The following is a 21,155-nucleotide window of genomic DNA, read 5'->3' on the forward strand; positions in this document are numbered from 1 at the left end:
TTAGAATAGGCTGACCGTGGCAACCATTTGCTTGCCATAACTATTGGGACCTCCTCTTACTTTGTTACTCTTAGGCATAAGCGTCCATGTCTGGAAAAGGAAGAAGAGGCAAGTCATCTAACTAGGTATCTAGTGTGGGGAGGAAGCAGGGAAATCCTCTTTCTAGTACACACCAGAAGCCCTTTTCTTACTGGGTATCCTTTTCAGAAACTAGATGTTGATAAGATGAAAAGGTATACTACTTGTTAATTCAAAAGGAATACACAAAACTCCAGCACTGGGCTCCACAATTTTTGTGGAGGCAGTTTTTACAAATGCTAATAATGCCATTTGGCATCACACAACCACAATCCTCCAGGTGACTTGACACTTGCTAATGACTGAAACTCCCTTTGGCTCCATAAACAGTGGGTGCTTCCCTGCAGTGCTGACTGATTAGAAACCCAGTGGGTAGGCTTTCCCCAAAGGGCCCAGGGCTGGGTTTGCATTCCACCTGCCTTCGGTTCCTTGGGTCAGAATGAGTGGGGTGCAAGGAAGGCGAGAAGGAGATACCTTTTTCTGATCTTTTATTTTCACTCTGAATCCCCTTCTTGAATCTTGGCACTGGAGGGGTAGGTGGATTCTTCACACACTCACTCACTCACTCACACCTCATCTTTTCTTTGTGGATTCTGTCTTGTCAAATAGGCTCTGAGGGCCTTGGGTGAGGGTTGGGTATATTTTGGGGAGAATGTCTGATTACAGTCTGCTCCAAAGATGCACCCCATATCCTGTGGTTGAGTGCTGGAAGCATTGGGGGTGGGTAAGACAAAACAGAGAGGATAAAAACTCGCATCAGTGTGATTGTTCAAATTATGACACATTGAGGTTTTCTTTACTATTCATAGTGAAAGGCATTCCTTTTTGCCATTTACTGTGCAATTCTGCAAAAGGGCTTCACTAAAATTCAAAAACAATTGTGGGGGGTGGAGGGTACAACTTGGGTCTCCTGACTTTGCTTCCAGATGAAGTGTCTTGTCATTTCCTCCACTGTTATGGAATATCCAGCCTGCCTGTGGGGAGAAAAGGGGAGACTGAGTAGAGCGAGCATTAAATATCAGGAAACCTGACGAAAACAGCAAGAGACCTTTGTGGCAGATTGCCCTTCCAGGTTCGTGGTTCTGGAATGATGAAGGGAGACTGCCATCTATGGGCCAGCTTCCAGGGGAGCTGCATGTAGTGTTTGGCCAGAGGGCCCCAATGGGGAAGGAGTCTTCAGGAGCAGCTAGTCACCCGCTATGTGCAGACGCAAGCACTCTCAACTCGCTCGTGACAAATGAGCATCTTCCTGATCTAGAGGACATTTTTTTTTTCCTACAAGAGTCCAATGTCAGGATCCAAGCTCTGTGTATGAAGAAACTAATGTAATAGACACCTCTGGACCTGCCATCAAATTAAACCGACCTTCACATCATTGGGCTGCGAGGTGTGACATGCCACAGCCGCTGCCGCTCCTGCACAACACTTAAAATTTTATGGCTGCTTAATAAAAATGAATCAGTGTGATGAATCAGAGATAAATATCATCTTGCTGTGCCATCCTGGTAGAAAAGCAATAAGGTACATGATAATCAGGCAAATATGAAATACATTAAAGAGGATGCCTGTGAGAGGAAGAAGGGATGGGACACGAGAGTGGAGTCAGGTACAGAGGGGAAAGTAAAACCAGACAAGGGGCTCCCGTGTAGTGGTGATAATGGGATAAGAGCTGGGAAGTATAAATGAACCAACTTTGTTCCCAATGTGAAAAAGAAAAAACAAAATCACAGGATTTGAGAGCCTTGAGAAAGGGACCTATTGTGTTGTAGTGGTGCCTTGGCATCAGCCCTTTGTCCTTTGGCATGTGTTTGTAGATAGCAATTCTGTTATTCCATTGTCCTCCATCAGATCTGCCCTATACCACCGATACAGCATTGCATTTTGAGTGATTAAGCAACCCTGAAAAGAAGGGAGTGGGTTTGTATGTTGCTTTGTGTGTATGAATTTGTGCAAGGGTGCATGTATGTGCATATAAATGTGTTTGTGTGCCTATGATAGTGAATGTTTGTGTCCATGCTTATGTGTATGTGTGTGTTTAATGGAGGAACTCAGGAAGAATTATGGTTCTGTAACTCCAAGCCAAAGGGGCCCTACTGAAGTCCCTCTGCTCAGCACTGCAGCACCTAGAGGAAAGCTAAGCCCATCGAGGGGAGCAGCACCCCCTGAATAGGCTCTGGGCATGGATCAGAGACAATGCTAGGTAATAGGACCTTCTACAGAAATCACCAGGTAAAACTTGGGGTGCCAGGCCTGCACTACCAATGAGTGCGTAAGGAAGCAGGGATGACCACATCTGAGGAAGGATATGGACTTCCCAGCATAATTCAGGTAAGGGACAACCCAGGACCTGCAGGGGAGGGCGGGAACCATGCTCTGAGGCCCACTAGCTGAGGGCGTCTTCATGGAGAGGACCTGGTCATTGATACCAGAACCTCCAAAAGTCCTGTAGGATCCTTTGTACCTAAGCACATAGGAAGTGCTCATTCTCATTTGTGCCTCAGTTGTTCTCAAAAAGTCCTCTTGTCAGGAAATGCAAATGGCCAACAGGCATATGAAAAAATGTCCAGCATCACTTGTAGTCAGGGAAATGCAAATCAAAACTACCATGAGATACCATCTCACACCAGTGAGAATGGCACATATTAAAAAAACTAGCAACAACAAATGTTGGCGAGGGTGTGGAGAAAAAGGAACTCTTCTGCACTGTTGGTGGGAGTGCAAACTGGTCCAACCACTATGGAGAGCTGTTGGAGATTTCTCAACCTGCTAAAGATGGAGCTTCCATAGGATCCAGCAATTCCACTCCTAGGTATTTACCCAGAGGACCCAGAATCATTAATTCAAAAGGGCACCTGCACCCGTATGTTTATATCAGCACTATTTACAATGGCTAAGCAATGGAAACAACCCAAATGCCCACAGAAGAAATGATTGGATTAAGAAGATGTGGTATATATGCACAATGGAATATTACTCAGCAATCAAAAAAGATAAACTAATGTCATTTGCAGCAACATGGATGGAGCTGGAAGGGATCATGCTCAGCGAAATAAGCCAGAAAGAAAAAGAAAAATACTGAATGGTCTCACTCATAGCAGGAATTTAGAAAACCTAAATAAGGGACCGGGAAAAAGACTAATTATAATAAAGTAAAAATCAAAATCAACAAGTAACTATAAACCAGAGACACACTATGGGGGGGGGGAGAGGGAGGAGGGATTAGGGTCAAAATAAGGGGGGTGGGAATTGTATGGGGAATATAACCAAGATGAAAATGCATACATTGTGCAAAAATGAAAAATGTAAAATATATAAAAGAAAATTGAAAGAAAAAATCTTCTTGTCATCTTTTGGCATGTCAGCTCAAAGACCTCCCGAGATGTAATATTAGGAGGACTGGTTTAGGAGCTGCTTCTTTCTCCAACTTGGAGGTACAACTCATAACTAGGATGAGTTTGGTGTCTTCAACATACTGATAAATAATATATACTATCTTATTTATTTTAGATTTTACATAAATGATATGTGAAAATATTTGCTTTTTTGCTTGTCATTACATAGTTTAGATTTATCCATGTTCCCTTATGTTAACTGCTGTATAGTCTTACATTATATAAATAATCCAAATTTTATAAGCTCTTTTTACTCCCAAAGGTGAGATTGCATTTTCCACATGTTAGTTATTACACAAAGTACTGAAAAGAGCCTTTTGTTTGTATCTCCTTGGATCCTTGCATCTTTTGGAAACTTCTAGACGTAGAAGCATGGACATGTTGATCGTAGGCTGTGTTTTCACTTTTTTTTTTAAAGATTATTTATGCATACAAGAACTGGGGTACAGGCCAGAGTTTTGGGGGGGGTGAAAGGACTCACCAGAGACGGAGCGGGATATAGAACAGGCAGATCGACCGAAATATACTGCTGAGGGGAGCAGCGGGCGAATCAGGAGAGGTCTGCTGCGCCATGTGGGTCACCTCCCTGGCTGGGGATCGAACTTGTGCTGTAGCGGCTGCGGTGAGCTTCATAGGTTGCTTCTTAACCCCTTGCACCATCAGGGAGGCCCCTATGCTTTCACTTTGCCAGGTATTGCCAAATGGCTTTCTTCAGTGGCTATATCACTACACATTATTGCTCCATTCCCATCAATTGTTGGTATGGTCAGTGTCAAAAATTTTTTTACATTCTGATAGGTGTGAAATAATATACATTTGTTTAAATTTGCATTCCTTCACTAGTGAAAGCAAGAATATTTTGTGTCTACTGGCCATTAAATGCCCTCCTCTGCTAATTGCTTCCTCATAGTCTTTGCCTTTTTGGTGTTTGGTTATTTCTCTTTTTCTTGTTTATTTTTAGAAGCTTTTTATGTATTTTGAATAGTTGTCTTTGTTTGCAAATGTAAGTTGCAAATATGTTCTCCAAGTCTATGTTTGTCTTTTGACTTTGTTATTGATGTCATTTGTCATTGAGAATTTTTTTTAATTATGTGGTTATCACTTCATGATGAATTTTGCTTTGTGCTATTCTAGGATATCATATTTCCCTATACTGTGTCAAATGTTTACAGTTTTTCCTTAACACATCCCAAATTAATTTTTGTGCATTCTGTGAGGTATGAATCTAATTTTCCCTTTGAAAACATTATTGAATTTAGAGCCAGTGCCATTTATTAGTCATCCTTTCCCACTGATTAGTGATGTCATTTCTGTCATATTCCAAGTTTCCACTTATATCTTTGTTTTTCTGGGCTTTTCATTGATATCAGAGTATTTTAATTACTATAACTTTGTATGTTTTGGTGTCTGTAAGGGTGACCCCCCACACAATTTTTTAAAGATTTATTTATTTATGCATAGAGGAACTGGGATGTAGGCCAGATGTGGGAGGTGGGGGGTGGTTAGAGGATTCACCAGAGACAGAGTGGGGAGCAGAACAGGCAGATCTACTGAAACACACTGCTGAGGGGAGCAGCAGGAAAGACAGGAGAGGTCTGCTGTGCTATATGTGGGCTCTCTGGCCAGATAGAACCCAGGCCGCTGCCAGCAGTGATAGTATGACAGTGCTGAGGCTTCACCCCTATGTGACCAGGGAGGCCCTGAATCTTTTTTTTTTTTTTTTTCCTGTTTCAATTTTCTTTTGGCTATTCTTAGCCCTTTATTCTTCTGAATGGATTTTATGATCTGCCTCTTCAGGAATTCCCTAGGAATTTTTATAGAATTTATTAAATTTGTAGTATAAGCTTAGGGGAAGTTCTACTAGAGGCTACTGTTTTCCCCACATGAACTGTTATTTCTCTCCATTTATTCAGGTAATCTATCTTTCCATAAAGTTTTTGTGTTTTTTCCTATAAAAGTATCTTACATATTTTGTTAGTGAACTAGGAACAGAAAAGTTCTTAACCCAAAATAGAATAGTCAAAACCCTAAGCAAATATCTTTCTTATTGGTGCAATACTAAAAAGATACCATTTAAAGCTGGAATAAGACAAGTAAAAATATTCTAGTGCAATTATCCTAATTACCAGAAATAGTTAGAAAATGCCACTTAAAAAACTACATACCAATGGATTTATGTAAGTTAAATCTGAGTCTCAGTCTTTTAACTCGTGAATTTACTACATTTACATTATTGTGATGGATTTATTCTGTAGTCTTATTTTGTGTTTTTTGTATGTCATGTTATTCTTTTTTCTTCTTTTCTGCCTTCTATAGAAATGATCAATTTTTTCCTTTATGTGATTATATTTCTATTTTTTCATATTTAATTTTAAATCTGACATCAGTCTTGTGGATTATTCAATACCCTTTCCTCTCCTTTCAAAAAAAATGAGGATCTTAGGATGTTTTCTCTCTAGTCATTCTTCCTCTCTTCTCATATATTATTGTTTTGAGTGTTTTAGTTCTGTTCTTTTTATCAAATTCTTCACTCTCCATTGCTTCTTTTAAAAACATCATTATTAAGATATAATTCACCCATTTAAAGCTTACAATTCGGTGTTTCTATCTCCATATGATTTGCCTATTCTGGACACTTACAGAGATGGAATCATGTATGATATTTTGTGACTGCTTCTTTCATTTAACATGTTTTCAAGGTGTATGTGCCTGTACATCACTCCTTCTACCTGAATATATTGCATTGAATAAATATATCATATTTATCCTTTCATTTAGTTGATGAACTTCTTGGCTACCATGTATAATGCTGATGTGAACACTTATATGCAAGTTTTTGTGGAGACATTTTAATTTCTCTTGAGTATATATCTAAAAGTATAATTAATAGTCAAATGGTAATTCTAAGTCTAGCCTTTTGACAAATTTCCAGACCTTTCCAGAAAGACTTTCATTTTACACTCCCACCAGCAATGGATGTGGGTTCTAATTTCTCATTTCCTTGACAACACTTGCTATTATCTTTCTCTTTTATTATAGCCTTCCTAGAGTGTATATGAAGTGGTATCTTGCAGTTTTGCTTTGCATTTCCCAAATAATTAATGATTGCTTAGTAGTACTCCATTGTGTAAATATACATCACTTCTTGATCCATTCATCTGTTTGGGGGCACTTAGATTGTTCTATGTCATAACTATTGTAAATAGAGCTGCAGTAAACATAGGAGTGCAGATTTCCTTTTGAATTAATGTTTTTGTGTTCTTTGGGTAGATCCCTAGGATTGGAATTACTGGATCATATGGTGGCTCCATTTTTAGTGTTTTGAGGAAACTCCACACAGTTTTCCATAGTGATTGAACCAGTTTACATTCCCACCAGCAGTGTAAGAGGGTTCCTTTATCTCCACATCCTCTCACTAGCATTTGTTATTTCTAGTTTTTTTTGATACGGTTTTGCCCGTTTGAAATTGGGTTATTTGTCTTTTCATTATTGAGTTATAAGAATTGTTTATATATTATAGTTATAAATCACATATCTGATATGTGATTTACAAATATTTTTTTCTCATACTGTGGCTGTCTCTTCATTTTATGCGATGATGTTAAAAAACAAAAATTTTTAATTTTGATAAAACCCAATTTATGTTTCTTTTGTGAACTTGTTCATTTGGTATCATATCCACAAAAGTTTTTCCTAATCCAAGATAATGAAGATTTATCCTTATTTTTCTTTGAAGAATCTTGTAGTGTCAGCACTGCATTTAGGTCTATGATTAATTTTGAGTGAATTAGTATGTAGAATGAGGAAAAGATCCAACCTCATTCTTTCACATATGGCTGTCCCATTATCTCAGTGCTATTTGTTGAAAAGGATTACATTGAAAAAAAAAGCAAACATTGTTTAAAAATGAACAATGATGTAAAATATATATAAATAAATTAAAAAGAAAAAAAGAGAAGAGGATTACATTGAACGTTTTACACCCTTGTTGAAAATCAATTGACTGAGTGGAAGGTCTATTTTTAGACTCTGTTTCATTGATCTATACATCTATTCTTAATATAGTATCACATTGTTTTCATTACTGGAAGTCTGTAAAAAGTTTTGAGATCTGGAAATATGAGTCCTCCAACTTTGTCCTTGTTCCAGATTGCTCTTCTGGGTCCCTTGTATTTATATCTGATTTAGTATCACCTCAATTTCTGTAAATACCACCTGGCATTTTGATACACATTAAATTGAATCTGTAGATGAATGTGGTAATGTTCCATCTTAACAATATTAAGACTTTGATCCATGAACATGGAATGTCTTTCTGGCTATTTAGAAATTCTTTAATTTTCCTTAAAAATATCTGGTACTTTCTTGAGTACACGTTTTATGCTTACATTTTTTTTGTACTTTTGTTAAACTTATTCATAAGTAGTTTAGTCTTTTTGATGCCAGTATAAGTGAAATTGGTTTTTAAATTTTATTTTCAGATTGCTCTTTGGTAGTTCATTGCTTCTTGAATCCTCTCTCAGAGATTTGTTTTTTCTTCTTCCCTGAGGTACATGCTAATGTAGTTCTTTCATAAAGAATCTGTAAATGGGAAATTCCCTTAATCCCTGTCTAAAAAGTCTTTATTTCACTCTTTTGAATGATAATTTAATTGGGTAAAATTGTAGTTTAAAATTGTAGTTTAGCAGTTCTGAAGATATTTTCCCATTTTATTTTAACCTCAATTTCCCTACTAAGTTGTCAACTTTCCACCCTAATTGTTGTTCCTTTGGAGATAATACAATTTTTTCTGCTTGTTTTAAGTTGTTCTAATGTCTATTTTTGAGGTGCCATAGTTTTACCATATGTATCTAAGTTTATTTTTTCTATTCGACATTTGTTGTGCTTCTTCAATCTATGGATTTGTATCTTTTAATTCTGAAATATTCTGTTATAAACTATTTGAATATTGCATTCTCTCTAGGTCTCCTGTAAATATTAGGATTTATCATTTTGTTCTTCTATTATCTTTATTTTTGTTGCTTAAGGATTGCATTCTGAACTACAGTTTCAATACTTTTCATATCTGTATTCTAATTCATTGCTGTGGTTTTTTGTTTTTTTTTAACAAATAAAAAGGGAAATGACTCACCTCAAAACAGTATTAAATTTTAAAAGGTGAACTAGAGTTTTAGTGGGGGGCGGGTAAGGTGTCAGGGACTATGGGGTGTGGAAACATTTCCATAAAAAAGACAACATACCTTCTCCAATCAAACCCTTTAAAAATAAAGAATGGTCCTAAGGCAGCTATGATATTCTTTAAACATTAACATTTGTTAAATGATTAGAATATCTAAGGGAGTTATCTCTGCAGGTGATATGGGGGGGTCCGTGTGGGTGGGAGTGAAGAGGCCACATATTTTATGCTTTTTACCTATTGACCTGACAATAGGATACAAAAGAGCATGTACTTTGGGGAGAACCATTCTTGGTTTTAAATGACAGCATTGCCATTAGCTAGTTATAGGACTTGGGCAAGTTAACTTTATCCTCATAGTGTCTCTCTGAATCTTATTTCATCATCTATAAAGTAAACCCATCATCATTAACATGAAGAGCCAATGATACCATGTATATAAATGTTTGCTGCATATAGAATTATCATTTTTGAAATTTTTGAAATTCCTGTTGCTGAACTTTGGGGGCAAATGACTAAGGCCTGCTAGAAAAAGACTTCTAAAATATACCTGGAAGGCTGTGGTCCTAGACTGTTTTTGTTGGCTGTAAAGGGAGTCTCTGGAATCAGAATGCGCATACAGCTCTTCTTAAAATGGAAGGTGTTTATGCTTGAGATGAAACTGAATTCTATTTAGGCAAGAGATGTTCTTGTATGTACAAAGGAAAGAACAACACAGTGACTCCTGGTGGCAAACCAAATAAAACTGAGAAAAGGTGACTCATGCCCATGGTGGCCTGGTATATTCCAAATTCCAAAGCATCCTTTCTGCTAAGGCTATAGGAATCCATGAGATGCTATGCCCCTCAAGGATTTAGACTTATTGGAAAGGCAGTAAATAAAAGTGGATTGGTTCTCTTGGGGAAAAAAAAATTATCATTACTCTTTGTATAGGACTCTTAATCAGACTGGTGCTATCCTGTGGGTTATTCCCACTTAGTATTTGAGTTCTTCTCATTAGTCATGTCCCATCATAATCCCTTTGCTGTGACTCTGATCTCTCTAGAATACACAGATTAATAATTAATCCAGGTAAGGGATGGAATAATTGCTTGTGGAAACATCTGTGGTAAGTGATATTTCATGCACTTTTCTCCTGCAGCAGTCCCCCTAGACAGCTATCAAAGGCCCAAAGTAAAACATTCTAGGGTCTTTTCATACCACAGATGAGCTAATGCAAAGTCTATCTGGGATGCACAACCTATAAAAAAGCCCTCTAGTACTATTCAAAATAAATGCATAGAAAATTGATTCAACCAAAATGGAACAGTATTAAACACACTTTCCCTGTAATTTTTCAAACAAATATACTTAATTCTATCTGGCAATGTCCTCTAAATCCTCTAAATTGAATTCATATTAGATAGATGAGTCCATTGGAAGAATATAGTATATTGATGCAGGAATTACTCTGTCCTTGCTGGGGGCACTAGGTGTCTGCAGAAGGTGAGGCTACCTCCTACTTGGGGGTGAGATCTCAAGCATTGCTTCACTCGACTGTTCTCATGAATTCTTTCTCTTGTGATAATTATGGCAGGAAATGGGATTTTTTTTTCCCCCTGAGAGCAGAGTTAAGGGACTAACATCCCTGTGTGTGTAGTACATCCAGGCTTTCTCCCCAGATAGGTTTCTGGATTGTACAGCCACCAGAATAAAGACTAAATCCCATCTTCATTAAACAACATTAATTAACCTATTACCAGCAGTGCACTGTTGTACCTGGCATTACCCTGAGCACAAAGAATGCTTAAGCCATTGACAAAATGGTGATCCCATAGTTAATATCACTAAATTATTGAAGGAGGGGAAGCTTTAATTAATTTGGTGATTTAATAACCCTAATAGTTTATATTTATTATATAGTCTCTGTGTACCTGATATGCTGTACACACATTTGTATGTAATTATGTAAGTGTGAGTAGTGGGCATCCCTGCCCTCTCATCAGACAATAGCAGAGGCCTCCAAGGAGGGACAGAGGGCCTGGGGTACAGAAAGGGGAGGGGAACTTACTTTTTTTTAAATAAATATTTCTTTATGCATACAAGACCTGGGGTGCAGACAAAGATGTGGGGGGTGTGAGAGGATCTACCAGAGACAAAGTGGGGAGCAGAACAGGCAGATGTACTAAAATACACTGAGGGGAGAAGCAGGTGAGACACGAGAGGGCTGCTGTGCCATGTGGGTCACCTCCCTGGTTGAGGATGGAACTCTTGAACTCTTGCTTGCAGTGGCTGCAGGTAGCTTCATAGTGCTGAGTCTTTTTTTTTTAAGATTTATTTATTTATTTATATAAGCACTGGTTATAGTCAGAAGCGTGGGAGGGTAAGAGAATTCACCAGAGCCAGAGCGGGGAGCAGAACAGGCAGAAGGACCGAAGTACACTGCTGAGGGGAGCAGCGGGCGGCAGGAGAGGTCGGCGCGCCATGTGGGACCCTCCTCCCGTGGCCGGAGCAGCCGGGGATCGGGGATGGAACCTGTGCTGCTTCGCAACCCAGCGCTCAACCCCTGCGCCACCAGGGAGGCCCCATAGTGCTGAGTCTTAACCCCTTGCACCACCAGGAAGGCCCCGGAGGGGAACTTACTTTTAATATCATAGCCTAGTTCATTGTTTGTTTGTTTCCAATTCAGTTTTTTCCTGTAATATATATCTTCTCCTGTAATATATATTTAAATTTAGTAACTTTGTGAGGGAGGTATTAGCTAGGCAGGTCTGGAGCTCTAAGAAAGTTGTTTTAAGGTCACTGTCAGAGTGTGAGGAAACTTACTAAAGGTGCAGAGGGCTGCTCTCTCCGTGCTTTCTGACTCCTGCAGTCAGTCTCGCTTCTACCCGTCAGCCCAGCATGGGCACCTCTGGTGAAAAAGGCTAAAATCCAGACATTTTAGTTCTGCTTAATTTAAATGTGTACTTAATACTTCAGTCAGCACTAAGGCAATAGTTGTGTCGTCTTGCCTCCCTCCCTCCCCCTTCCCTTCCTACCCTTTCCCCTTGCTTCCTTTCTTCTTGCTCCCTCCCTCCCTCCCATCCTTCTTCTTTCCTTTCTTCTCTGAGATTGCTGAGTACTCTGGATAAAAGGGTGAGGGAGAGGAGAAAGAGGGAGAGGAATCCCCTAGGAGGAGGAAGGGAAATCAGAGTACAAAAGAGCATAACAGTCATTCAGCAAAACTATCAAATATTATGTCCCCATGAAGCTGACTTCAACGGGAAATGAACAAAGAACAAACCAGGTTATGATGTTAAAAGTAAGTTCCCCTTTCCTGCACTGCTGGTGGGAGTGCAAACTGGTCCAACCACTATGGAGAGCTGTGTGGAGATTCCTCAACCTGCTAAAGATAGAGCTTCCATATGATCCAGCAATTCCACTCCTAGGTATTTACCCAGAGGACACAGAAACCTCAATTCCAAAGAGCACCTGCACCCCTATGTTTATAGCAGCACTGTTTACAATAGCTAAGCTTTGGAAACAACCCAAATGCCCAAAAATAGATGACTGGATCAAGAAGATGTGGTACATATACACCGTGGAATATTACTCAGCAATCAAAAAAGATAAACTCATGTCATTTGCAGCAACATGGATGGAGTGGAGGGGATCATGCTCAGTGAAATAAGCCAGAAAGAAAAAGAAAAATACCAGATGGTCTCACTCATAGCAGAAATCTAGAAAACCTAAATAAGGGACCAGGAAAAAGACTAATTATAATAAAGTCAAAATCGAAATCAACAACTATAAACCAGAGACACACTACAGCGGGGGAGGAGGGAGTAGGAACAAAACAAGGGGGCTGGGAATTGTATGGGGACTATAACCAAGATGAAAATGCAAACATTGTACAAAAATGAAAAATGATGTAAAAATATATATAAAATTAAAATGAAGTAAATTCCCCTCCCCTTCTTGTCCCCAGCCACTTTCTCCCTCCTTGGAGGCCTATTCTGTTGTCTGATGAGGGGGCAGGGATGGACACCGCTTTTCCACAGATACCCCCTGCATACTTGCTCTTATTATTATTATTTTTTTTTTACAAAATACACATGGCCGCATTTTGTACCCCCTGTCCTTCTTTTGCTTTCGGGTGTTAGTATATTGTGAAGAAGATTCTGTGTCACTGTACAGTTGACCCTTGAACCTTGAGCATTCAAAAATACTGTCAATATATTTTTCTTCCTTAATATATTCTTAAAATAATGTTCTTTTCTCTGGCTTCCTTTATTGTAAGAACATAGTATATAACACATATAACACAGAAAATATGTATTAATTGTCTATTTAGCTATCAGTAAGACTACTGGCCCACAGAAGGCTATTCATAGTTAAGTTTGGGGGGTTTAAAAAGCTATACGCAGATTTTCAATTCTGCATTGTCCAGCGGTCAACTGTAGTCAGCACTGCTTCATTCTTTGGATGGGCAAGAAGTTTCCCCTTTATGGATATGGCATAGTACCCAGACTAGTTCTTTTAAGAGAATTTTTATGTTGTTTGTAGTCCTTTGCTATTTCATACAATGCTTATGTATAAGTTTATCCATTCAATAAATTCCTGTAGGTAGAATTATTGGGTCAGAAGACAGGTACACTTTAAGAATTGTGAAATATCTTAAATGTACAAAAGGTGAGGAGGAATAACAAAGCTAATACTCAACCCAACTTCATTGCATTTCTACAAGGAAAATCATATTTCATTTAGGAAATACTGAAGTGTAAAGTAACTCATGAGTTAGGAATTGAAATGAAATAATGAACTGAAATAGGGAGAGTATCTGGTCTTTCATTAAGATCTAGAAGCTTGTTTTCAAATGTTTCTAGGATTGTTCATTTTTCCCACCTAACCACCTCGCCAGTGTTGTTTGTTTGTTTTTTCTCATCAGTGTTTAAATAGGTTTGTTTTTGTTCACTCCTATGTGTTCTTGAATAAGATTCTCTGGTGTGCTGGGCCCTAATCAATAAGAGCATCCAGGGCTGATCTGTCAAGTTGTGGGGCTGCAAGGGAGTTGAATCAGCTAAGAAGTGACTGCTTGAACCACACAGAGCCTACCCCCAGCACTTAGGCGTACGAGTTAGTGACTTTACAGGGATTAGCTTTATTCTTTAGAAAATGGAATGAGCTTTCAATTTTATTCTTATCTTTTAAATTGATTGTGGCTTAATCTCTTTGAAAAGGCAAATGTGTGTATATATGTATAAGTATAATTTCCATTATGCTTTATCACAGACCTCATACCTTCTGCAAGGATTTTAATAATGCTTTTCTGAATAGGAAGCCAGGGGCTCTCTCTGTGCCCAGCCTCTGCTCCCATTATGTTTGCATGCTTTGCAGAAATGCACACAGGGTTAAGTTTTTCCAGTTTGCCTTTGAACAATGATTGCAGTATTAAACACAGCCTTGTAACTTTCAGTCTATTATTTGTGTAGATGGCTCTCTGGTGCTTTTAAATTTACTTAATTAAAATTCTAGAATGATATGATTCCAGTGGGTTACATTAATCTCACTCTTACCTTCTCAATCAGTTTTCTCTTATAGCCCTTTTCTTTGCAAGAATTCTTATTGAAGATAACCATAGCCTCGCAAACTGCTTAACTCATAATTCATTACTTAAAAAAAAAAAAAAAAACCCTGAAAGAATTAAAAGCATTCATTGTTGAGCACAATGGAGTTAAACTCAGTTTGTTGTTTATGTAATGTTTTACTGCCCCAAGGATGTACCTAACTTATCCTTAAAATGAAAAGGAAAAGGCTGCAGTTTTCAGAGATTTCCTATGCATCTTTTATTTTTTTCTTTGAACTGAAATTACTTCATAAGTTAACCACCGAGCTTGATTTTATAATCTGCTTGCAGTTTAATGTGAGGGAACAAAGGACATGCACAATCTTTCCCTTTATGCCCAGGTCACAGTGAGATTAGCCCAATACAATTCATCGCCAGTTGCTCAAGCATTGCCATGCACAGGACAGACCTCTCATGCCTCTACCTTTTCCCTCCCTTAGTGACAGCAAACCCACTAGACTCCAGCAGCAGCTGAGCTCTGACAGTCATTGGCCCCAAAGCTCTACCTCCTGCCTGGCAGTAGATAGAGGCCAGCTGGGGAGATGGCCAATCCCAAGGGTTGTATCCAGGAGAACATGGCACAGTTAGCTATTTAAATCCCACCAGGACGATGTCAGCAAGAGGGGCTGAAAGGGCTAGGAGGAAGGCTGAAGGAAAGGAGAAATCTTGTCAGGCTGCATTATTCACAGAGAGCTGGACTGAGGCTAAGCAGACACTAACACACCCACCACCTGTGCACTGAGCCAAATCCCTAATGCCTCATGAACCCCATTCCCCAAGTGTTAGGGAACAGTGGGGTAGTCGCACAGAATGATGAGGCTAAAGTATGGGAGGACAGTTTCATTCTTATATGTTTTTCCTAACTGGAAGACAAGTCCTCTATTTAGGTAAAAACACACAAACTGACTCTGGTTTGCAAATAGCTGGGGTTTCACAGGAAAGCTGCCCTTCTCCTGCTGATAAGTGAAAAGCGTTTGCTCCCACCTCTGGGAGTGTGTAGTCCCAATCACCTGGCACAAAACTTGCAAAAAGAGTTCTCCGCTTAGATGCCGTTCTGCAACATGCACAAATGTTCAGGCTCAGGAAATGATGCTAAAGACATTTTGAAAAATGTAAGATGGGCTTGTCATGGTGTTGGCACAGGATACGTGACGGGAAGCGTCACGTATCCTGGTGATAACGGCCTGGGCCAGGCAGGGAGCTGAATTCATACCCCAACTTGACACCACCACCACAACCACCCCCAGCCTCTCCAAACTACCGGCTGAGAACGGAAATCTGGCCATGCCCCTGAGAGCAGCCGGGCAGGGGACAAGCCTTGGGGAAGGTGGAGGAGAGCACCTTCTTACACGAAAGGACACAGCACACTTTTAAAAATTGTGTCTCTGGTTCTGGTTCCTGACCACACCTGCTTTTCCAAAATACTTCCTATTGACAAAACTGGCTTGGGGACCATCAGGGATGCAGCATGTGTCCTTAGGGTAGCTCAGGAAGAGGCCATGTAACCAGTGCCCTGACCCAGGTGCTCCATAAGAATTAGCTGGAGAAGGCAGTGCTGATTACTGCTAATCACGGGTAAGTTAATAACCACAAGATGCCTGTTTCCGGGCAAATCTGCCCCAGTGACGGAACCTGGGTCGTTCTGTTCGGGTGGGAGGCTCTGCTTCCAGATGGCTGTGGCCTTTCTGTCAGAGAAGGGCTTTCCTACAAAGTGTGGTGCCCCTTGCTTGCTATGCAGATTGGGGATCCTTTTTCCACTGTTACTCTTAAAAAAACAACACTAACATTCTGGGCACAAGAAAGGGAGCCTTTCAACCCTGAGAGTGCACTGCATGTTTGACTACATAGGGCAGGACCCTCTCTTGGATAATTAGCGTGTGCTCCTGGCACCTCAGCATTATTCCTTGTTTCCACCCCCAGCATTGTTCCGACTAACTCTGTTCTTAAAGTTGAAGTGCCTTTCATTTAGCAAGTTTTGCTGTAGAGAGGAGAGGGGAAGCCTCAATGATGATAAGAGTTGAGAGCAGTTATTATACTTGGCTTTTGTTTCTCCACAAGGCTCTTCCCTTAAGGAGGAAGAGAGGAGGATTAATATCTATTCGCCATGTTGTTGCCCTAATATCATTATTGCTGCTGTAGCTGTAGCCAGTATGGGAAGGCAGAACTATGTCCCACCCCTTTAACCAACAAATTCTGCATGAATTCTCAAGGGTCACTACATTTAAAATATGTAAAAGAACCAGTGTCGGTAACAAAGTGACAGAGATAACCAAGAGGATAATTCCACAATGTTATAATATCAACAGACAGCTTCTCATCTCTGTCAAGCATTCCCAGGCGCAAGAAGATATTTATCTATAGATAGACATGATTCCTGCTTCAAGGTGCTCAAAATCTGGTGAAGGAAACAGACATGTACGCAAATAGCTGTAAGACAAGGCATGTACGTGCAAAGGTGAAGTGTAAGCTAAATAAATGCACAACGGTACTGAAGGGGCAAGATTCGTTCTGGAGGTGAGGCCTGAGCCCACCCTAGATCGTGGGGAAATGAAGAATTTCAATGGAATGGCAGCAATCCCATATAAAACTATGCAGCCTTTAAAAAAACCCTTTTAGGTCTATACCAACAAATAGAGCAAGCTGTTCAATATGGACTGCGTAAAAGAGGAGGCTGTTCAGCCTGTGTGTAGAGTTTCTACTTTTAGGATTGATATATATATATATATATATATATATATATACCCACTGGTTCAGCTTTTTTTTTTTAATCGTTGTTCATTTTTGTACAGTGATTGCTTTCTCCCCTCAGGTGTAAACCCCGTAGTTCTCCTGCTACCACAGCACCCATGGGCCATAGTCCCTTGTTGATTCAGCTTTTAAGCTCTCAAGGCAGCTCATATTAAAAATCGAAGTCCAGTACTTTCAGTGGATTGTGTTATTGTTGAAAATATTTATTGTCCTTCCCTAAGGGTAAGTTTTTCTTTCTGGTCATTGACATTAGGATGGTCATGTGGCCCCTGTTTTGGCTCATGGAATGAGGGCAGTGAAGTTTGCCTCTTCCAAGTGTGCTCTAAGAACCAGCATTTGCTTTGGCTGTGTTCTCTTTTCTTTGTCTTTTGATGATCAGCTAAGTCCCAGATAGAGGATGTTCTTGAGGCTTCAGCCTGGCTCGTGGAATGAAGATGGCATGGAGCAGAGTTACACAGAGTTGACACAGTTCATGAGAATAAGCGAGAAACAGAATTTTGTTACTGTCAGCCACTGAGGTACTAAAGATGTTACCATAATATCACTCAGCCCAAGTTGCCTGACACACACCTTACCATCTATGGGATTTTACTTGACCTCTTTTTACTTCACTTTCCTTGTCTGTGAAATGGGATAAAGGATCTTAGAGGATCATTGTGAAATTAAAGTGAGTTAATTTTAAATCACATTGCATGATGTATAGTCAATAGTAAGAGTTCAATAAATGTTAGCTACCTCTCAAATATGCTTCCAAAATATCTGGAGGGATTTACACCAACCTGCTAACAGCTGTTCCCACTGGAATGTGAAATTACAGGTGACTTTCATTTTCTATTTCATTTATTTCTTTAACTGAATTATTTATAATGATCATATACTATTTTAATAATCATAAGAAATAGAAAATTCCACCTTGGAGAAATGAACTTTTTCCTATCAATTTAATGCTTATTGCATCAAACTTGGCCCCTTGAGGGGAAGGGCTATGTGCACTGATTTTTCTGTGCTGCTTGTAGTTGACCTGTGGATGGCACAGTCACACAGTCCACACAGGTGTAATTGATCCATTTTCTCATCTGAATGACCGGGAGAGTGGTAGGTAATGAAGGAAATGACCCACTGTCTCTGAGATATGGTATCCTGACTTTCTCATAGATATACTAATTGGGCACTGGAAATATAAATTTGGAAATCAAAGGCATAGAAGAGGGACTCATCCAAATAGAAATGATTAGTTGAATCTGTGGGTGTGGAGTGGAAGTATGGGCTTTCTAATTCACTCTAATCCCTACAACCCCAATGGTCTCCTCAAGACCAAGTCCAAGTATTATTTAACAATAACATTCATTCCACAATTATTTATTGAGCACTTACCATGTGCCAAGTACTAATGGAACAGGAGTGAACAATAAAATCAAATGTCTCTCCACAAGCAGCCTGTTTTACAGCGGGAGGCAGACAATAACCAAAAACAAAATAAATCAGTAAACGTAGAGTGTAGCCTATAGTGGTAAAGAGAAAAATTGGAAGGGGGTGGCAATTCTGTGTGGACATGTTGTAATTTTCAACAGGGTAAGTCATATAGGCCTTGCTGAGGACATAACATCTGAGCATAATACCTTAAGATACCTGTGACTTCTCAGGGAGAACAATTCAGATAGAGGGGTCAGAAAGAACAGAGGCTTTATGGTGGACACATCCTTGTGTTTATAGGAATAACAAGGAGATCAGTGTGGCTAGAGAAGAATGAGTAAGGGAGCCAGCAGTAGAAAGTTCAGAGAGAAAATGAGAGGTAGAAGGAGGTGATGGTCAGATCACATAAGGCCTCATCTGTAGGCTGCTGAAGGAACTTTGACTTTTATTCGCAATATGGGTAGCTCCTGAAGTTTGATTAAATGAATAACAGAATATACCTTGTGTTTTAAACTGACCAGTCAGGTTACCATACTGATAAGAGATGGTTGACAAAGACAAGGGTAGAAATTGGGTGAATATTAAGGATTTATTGCAGTAACCAGTGATTGGAGGCTTGAGTGGTGGCAATGGAGGGGATAAGAAGTCCAATGCTGGATGTATTTTGCAAGGGCTACTAACATATTTATGGATTTGATGTGGCCTAAGAGTTAAAGAGAGGAATCAAGTGTAACACCATGCTTTTTGGCATTAGCAACTAGAAGGATGGAGTGACTAAGAGAGGAAGACATCAAGAAGAGCACTTTTGGTAGGAAATTAGGGATTCTGTTTTAGGCCTGATAACTTTGAGATACTCTTGGATAGCCAGATGGAAATGAAGAACAGGTAGTTGGAAATGTGAGTGTAGAGCTCAGGGGAGTGATGCAGGCTGGACACTTATATTTGAGATATCTTAGAATCCATAGCATGTAAGTTATGAGAATGGATGAAATCACCTAGGGAGAAAGTACAGAAAGAAAAGATATCCGGCAACTGAACTCTGAAGTCCCCCCACCCCCAATATTTTGAGCAGGGAAATAAAAGAACAACTAGCAAAAAAGAATGGAGAAGTTGCTGAGAAAAGAGAGGAAGTGTCCCAAAGAGAAGTGAAGAAAGTGATTCAAGGAGGAGGGCATTGCTACTGGGCTGTCAAGTGAGATGAGAATTGAGCATTGTCTATTGGATTTGACCAGGTGGAAGTCACTGGTGCCCAGATAAGAGCAATGACGGGGGAAGTCTGACAAAAGGAATTGGAGTGAGCTTAAACAACTGCTTGGAGGAATTTTACAGCAAAGGAGAGTAGGAAAATGGAGTGGTAGTAAGAGAGATAGGAGCCCAATAAATTCTTTTCTTTTTTTTGTAACATGGGAGAAAAGTGGTTTGTATACTGATCGAAAGAATCTATTGGAGAGGGTCAGATTAATGATACAGGAGAAATAAAGAGGATGTTGGTGTTATGAATTTGGATAGGTGAAAGGAAGTGGGATTTTTGCAGAGAAAAGGAGGCACTTGCCTTTGATGAGGAACCAGTCCACAGTCTGGATAAAGAGAGAGGGAGCATTGTGTGTGGGCACAAGTGCACTAAGTTGGCAGAACAGGTGGTAGGAGAGAGAAGATGTTAAGTGTGCTTGTTCTCCACTGGTTACTTCTTTTTGGGGATTAGGAAGCAGGGTCATCAGCTGAAAGATGGGAGAGGGGAAAGGGAGGGAAAGCTGTGAGCCAGTGACCTGAGAGAGTGAGGGCACTAGAGGAACATGGTGAGAGTGTCAGGCTATCCCTTAAGGCTCCCAAGTGTGGTGACCATAAATTCAAGTGGAATGGTCAGCAGGTTTTATGTTCATCTCCATTGTGGGTATTCAGGTCCAGTGTGGGTGGAGAGATGGATTTAAATAACCTAGACTCTGGAGAAATCACCAGAAAGAGATAGAAAAGAGAGGTATCAAAAATAGATGCAAATGGGTTAGGTGCTGTAAAGGAATTGGGGAGGCACTTATGTTTTGAGGAAGGAGGGACTGAGGAGTGTATTAGTTATCTTCTGCTATGTAACAAATTACCACAAACTTGGCAACTTAAAACAACACACATTTATGATCTCACAATTTCTGTGGGTCAGGAATCTGGCATGGCTTAGTGGGTTAGAAGTTCTTCAGGGTCCTTCATGAAATTGGAGTCAAGGAGTCAGCTGGGACTGGTGTCTCAGCTGAGGCTCGAATGGGGAAGGACCCACTTCAAGTGCACATGGTTTTTTGCTAGGATTCAGCATCTTGTGTTTTATCAGACTAAGAGCCTGACTTGCCTGCGTGCTGTCAGTTGGAGGCTTCCCTCAGTTCTTGCCATGTGGGTCTCTCCATATGGTGAGATATTTCATCAATGCCAACAAGGGAGAGAGTCAATAGAGTCTGCTAGCAATATGGAAGTGATAGTCTTATGTAATGTACAATTTATGTAATAGGAGTGACATCACCATTGCCATATTCCATTGGTTAGGAGCAAGTCACAGGCCCCTCATCCCACATTTGAAGAGGATAGCCAATGAGGATATGAACACCAAGAGCCAAGGATAATGGGCACCATCATAGAGTCTGCCTGCAACAAGGAGGAATGGATGAAATGACATATTTTGAATATAAAGGAGGGAAAGTGAGGGAGCTAGAGTACAGTAGATGCCCTCCCTCTGCCCCTAGGGGAACCCAATGTTTGTGATGAGGACAGGGAGTCTGCAAGT

At 39.9% G+C, this 21,155-nt stretch overlaps 1 long non-coding RNA gene across 1 annotated transcript in view; it reads right to left on the minus strand.

Moving 5' to 3' along the window:
* Positions 1-561: 561 nt before the first annotated feature.
* Positions 562-21,155, minus strand: part of LOC129146499 (uncharacterized) — a 47,965-nt gene continuing 27,371 nt past the window's right edge. Inside the window, exon 3 of the long non-coding RNA XR_008553312.1 lies at positions 562-1,052. This is a non-coding gene — a long non-coding RNA (uncharacterized LOC129146499). The remainder of the gene's footprint in view (positions 1,053-21,155) is intronic.

The sequence above is a fragment of the Talpa occidentalis genome, unplaced genomic scaffold, assembly GCF_014898055.3.
Source record: "Talpa occidentalis isolate TD23 unplaced genomic scaffold, MPIMG_talOcc4v2.1 talOcc4.2, whole genome shotgun sequence".
Classification (NCBI taxonomy): Eukaryota; Metazoa; Chordata; class Mammalia; order Eulipotyphla; family Talpidae; genus Talpa; species Talpa occidentalis.